The sequence below is a fragment of the Crocuta crocuta genome, unplaced genomic scaffold (assembly GCF_008692635.1).
Source record: "Crocuta crocuta isolate KB4526 unplaced genomic scaffold, BGI_CrCroc_1.0 scaffold488, whole genome shotgun sequence".
Taxonomy (NCBI): domain Eukaryota; kingdom Metazoa; phylum Chordata; class Mammalia; order Carnivora; family Hyaenidae; genus Crocuta; species Crocuta crocuta.
Window position 1 is genome coordinate 367425 of NW_027530995.1, and position 5081 is coordinate 372505.

Sequence of the window (5081 nt, forward strand, 5' to 3'; positions counted from 1 at the left end):
AACAGAGGACCTTTAGAGAGGGAAGTTGTAGCTATATTTATAATTAAAAATTCATCCTCAGTAAGAGTCTGACTCACCTCATCTACTTCTAGTATGAATGACATGTGAATAATTTGACAATTTAGGTCATTCAAAGAAAATACCCGTTAGCAGTGGTTAGACTATCACTTCATATAAGATCTAGATAATTCTTTCTTGACATAACAGTGCCACAAATAGCATTCTTTGACCTCAGTGACCCATCTTCCTAAGGTTCTCTCCCCTGCCACATAGTTCACATCAAAGACTTGACGTAGATCATCTTACTAGAATTAAAAATCTAGTGAGGTAAAGCTTCTTTCCAGGTTGTTCAATACAGCTCTTTATTCAGTGTTTAGCTTATATTTCATATTCTTAGACATTAAATTTAAATGTATTTTAGTGATTTAATTCAATTCAAATGATATTTATGGGGCAGCCAAAATGTTTCAAGTACCCACTCTGCTAAGTCCTGTAAAAACAAAGATTTTTTTTTTTGAAATCACATAATCAACAAGTTTGTCATCTAATGGGAGAGAAAAATATCCAGATATAAAAGTATAGCATATTAAGTGTTTTAAAAGGTAAACATTTTAAGTTTCACAAAATCCCTTAAGAAGTCTTGATTATTTCTACCTTGTGAAATCAGACAAGACTTCAAGGAGGGTATAACATTTGAGCTGGATGAGTAAAACTTCACTGAGAGGGGAAAAGGGGAGGAGTGCATCCTCCTTGCTCCTCCTGCTAAAAAAGTAGCATCAACAAGGGCATAAATGGAAAAAACTAATTTATTTTTTAAGTTCATTTATTTTGAGAGACACAGAGAGTGTAAGTGAGAAAAGGGTAGACCAGGGAGAGGGGGAAAAAGAATAATTTAGAGAATATGTTTCTCAAAAGAACATGATGGAGAGCCTATGGAGAAGATGACCAAATCAGATGTCACTTTCAGCAACGTTACTCTGATGGCATTGTGGAAAATGTATTGGTGTGGGAGAATGCAAGTGATAGGGAGACTAGTTAGAAAATTGTTTAAGCAGTTCAGATGAGAGAGGCAAATGTGGAGGCAAAAAAAAAAAAAAGTATTTGCTAAATGGAAGATCAACAGATAGAGAGTAAGGCTTGAAGACTCTAATGAAAGTTTGGAGCACCCCTAATGGGGAACTGGAAATTGAGCTAACCAAGCACTAACAAGAGGTCTGCCAAGTAGTCCTGAATGACCAAAAGTCAGAAGTCAAATTTAGAATGGTGCCAGTAAGTATGGATATACAGTTTTCTCTAGAATTGCTTAGCAACCAGGCAGTAATAAGAAAGCAGATGGTTGATTTTGGGGAAGTGTATGTATAGTACATTTTCAAAAGGGTGAGAAAATTGAAGGGTCTAGTCAGAGTGGTCCAGATTGGATAAGGAAGTGAATTCAGGAGAGGACTGTGTTCTTGAGATCAAAGATTAGACATAATAGACAAAAAGAAGGAAAGGAAACTGGAATCAAGAAAAACTGTAATACTTCAGAGGTGACATGGTTCACCATGATGACAAATTGAAATGTGTGGTGTTTTAGAATTTTACAGCAAGAACCAACAAAGAGGCCACTTATTTCAAAACAGTCTTCAATATCTCAGTTTTATGTTTACGTCTTGAAGAAAAAAATACTTAGAATACTTTGCCACATTAGTATTTAAAGTAAGCTATCTAATTGCAAGAGGGAAATACCCATTGATATAGGAAATAAATCCCATTTATATTAATATGATTCATTACGTATTTCAGTTGTTAAGTGAAATATATTCAATGAATATAACTTCTATTATGAGGAAGTGAAAATTGAAGATGCTTTAACTTGCTACCACAGCTCTAAAGTAAGTCTTCAATTAACCTGGTTCATTCAGGTTTATAGCACCATTAACTGATCAGTCTTTAAATAAAATAATTTCAAAGATGTTATCAAGGGCATTCTGAATGGAATGACTGAATTACATGTATTTGTCCTCTATTTTCAATGGTGTCTCAGGAAAACTCTTTTTTCCTTCCTGTGAACTATACTTGTCTGTTGAATGAAAGACATATTAGGGATTTATCTTTTCTATAAAGGTATGCTACGTAGTCTGGACTTGAAATGCAAACTGCAGAGCTAGGTTTGTCCATAAATCTGAATCTTTTATTCTTTTCCCATGTAGAGAGAGAAGATTATCTTTCCACATGGAAAAACCACTAAAATAGAATTGCCTTCCCTGAGGTAAAGCCAATACATCTATAGTGGTGCATTTTGTTTAAAACAAATTTTTTAGGGGCACCTGGGTGGCTCAGTCGGTTAAGCATCCGACTTCGGCTCAGGTCATGATCTCACAGTTTGTGGGTTTGTGCCTCGCACCGGGCTCTGTGCTGACAGCTAGATCAGAACCTGCAGCCTTCTTCAGGTTCCGTGTCTCCCCCTCTCTCTTACTCTTTCCTGCTCTTGCTCTCTCGCTCTCTCTCTCTCAGAAATAAATAAAAAACATTTAAAAATTTTTTACAAAGAAATAAATAAAACATTAAAAAAAAGAACACGATTCAGGACTCCCAGCTAGTTAATAGCAGATATGAGATTCAGACTAAGACATCCTGACAGCACAGTGAATGCTCTCAACCAGTTATTGCCTCCTCAGATTTATCACTTTAATTCAGGTTAAAATTTAGCAGAATCTTTTATGTAAGATTCATATAAAAGAAACTACAATTTTTACATTTTATTACAGCAGGTGAAAATCATTATTAATATGTTCCATCAAGTAAAACAAAAACCTGTGTACCACTTTACCTTTTATTACTAAAAATTGTAATTAGTGTACTTTCCATTTTTAACTTCTGAGTATCCAAAAATCATGTACCATGACATCTGTAGACATTGAAAGAACTTGAGTCCACCACTTGAGTCAAAACTCTTTTTTCATATTTTGATTCCTTTTACAGCTAATTTGTGCCAAGTTAATATTGGGATATTTGGAAAATACTACTTGTGAAGAATTAAGTCTTGAGACCAATTTGAAAAGTATTTCCTGTGGTAGCCAAAGTTTTTATTACAGTTTTTCCTTCCAAGTTCCACTTTATCAGTCTTCCTTGAAACAATCCAAATATTTCTGCCTTTTTTAGTCAGCTAAAGGAACTTTTCATTTATTTTTTAAAACATTACTTCCTATTACTGCTAACAAATTCAGAAAGTCAATCAAGGAACTATTAACACACGCTACATTCACACTTTAATCTTTTTCCAACTTCTAATTTCTCACTGGTTCTATGCAGTAAGTAGTATGAAATTACCAAATTACCAAATTTAGAAATTACCAAAGTGAACTCTAGTGAAAAATCTCACATTTCTGAATTTTCTTTTACGATAATGTATGTAGAAGCACTTTACAACGTGAAAAGCAAACCAAGAATGTGTTAGTATCACAGTCCTTGTTATTACTAAGCTAACAAGCTAAATTGATTTGCCTTCAGAATGTTTACACTAAATTGAAGAAGAGTAAATTTGTTCAGGGCTATTTCTGGGGATTTTTTATTAAAGGAGTTCTGATTAGATTATATGACTTTTATAAAAACGTCTCTTTTAAACTCCTAGATGCTATTTAAGAAAACCAAAGTCAGAAACTAATGAATAAATTATTACTTTGAACCCAGAACTGGCTTTTGATTTGACATTTCAGTAGTAACTGTTGTGGTTATCTGTAACCCACCTTCCTTAGCAGATTGCCATGGCAACTCCTAAGGTATATTACCAGTACACTGAAGCTTCAGGCTTTGTCAGTGCTAAATACAGAAGCTGCATTTGATTTCAGCTTGTCTATTTCTATGGGGAGCAATGTACCACAGTTCTTTACACTTCCCAGGCTTACTTTGTCATTACCATGGAGACCAGATATGCCCACACAACTAAGATCTGAAACCATTCCTAGTATGGCTAAAACTAAGGCCTTGGGATAATTAAAGTGCATTGTTTTGTTAAAGAAGAGTTCCTGCTTCTGCCTTTGAAGTATATTGATTTTCCACAAAGAGAAAACAGGACTTCCAGTCCTGTGCTGAAGATTTACAATAGGGAGAAAGAAAATGTCATCATGACATTTTCCTTGGTCAGGTTCTGGTTTTGTGTTTATTTATGGTGTATATTCTGCATAGTCAATTTCTACTGAGTAATGTTTCATTTCAAATTATGTGGCAGTTTTACCTAATAGTAAACACACTTAATGTATACTTACTTTTATGGTGGTCTTAAAATGCTGCTTTTAATTTTAGTGTGGGATTGTGCAAATTTGTTTCTAAATCCACTGTTGGTGTCTTTTAAATTAGTTTTTTTACTTGCTCACAATAAAATCTGTGTGAGACGTTATTCTAGAAATTTGACCATAACTATACATGGATTTAACAAGAAAAGGATTGGTGTCATTTATCACTATAAATCCAGTATAGCACATCCAGATAGAGATGATGAATCATTTCTGGGAGATCAAATACACCAGTACAACTGTATTCTAATGTATTCTTTTTTTAAATTTTTCAATTTTGTCTTATTTTGGTAATAATGTAGTCCTGTGTGTGTGTGTGTGTGTGTGTGTGTGTGTGTGTTATACACAATAGTATATCACAGAAAGGGGAAAAGTTCTAGAGTNGAGGGAGAAATTTCTAGAGTTTTTGATAATCATATTTATTAAAGAGATATTAATTATACGATAGCTGCTCCATGCCCCCCACCCAGTGGCACCAGTCAAAAGAGATGGTAAGGGAGTCTTAAGTGGAACTTGAGAATCCCAAACTCACCCCTTGATTTGCACATCCTTACAAATTCTTATCTTTTGTTTGATTTTTTTTTTTTTGCCCTAAAGAAGGTAGCATGGGTCCTTGTTTTCATGTAAATACACTAAATAGGAACTTGTTTAAAGCTTTGCTTCAATGAAATATGGAATTGTCCTTAATTTTTTCAGGATATTATGAATAAGCTAACACCACAAAGTTGCTATGAATTCATTAATTTATGAATGGAAAACAAATGTATTAGTACAACTGGATTTTTTGTTTTGTTCACTAGCAGGAAG

At 34.0% G+C, this 5081-nt stretch overlaps 1 protein-coding gene across 1 annotated transcript in view; it reads left to right on the forward strand.

Annotated features, from left to right (window-relative positions):
• The window catches only part of CNKSR2 (connector enhancer of kinase suppressor of Ras 2), a 231532-nt gene that overhangs the window by 204759 nt on the left and 21692 nt on the right, over positions 1 to 5081 (forward strand). The gene's annotated exons all lie outside the window — the stretch shown is intronic.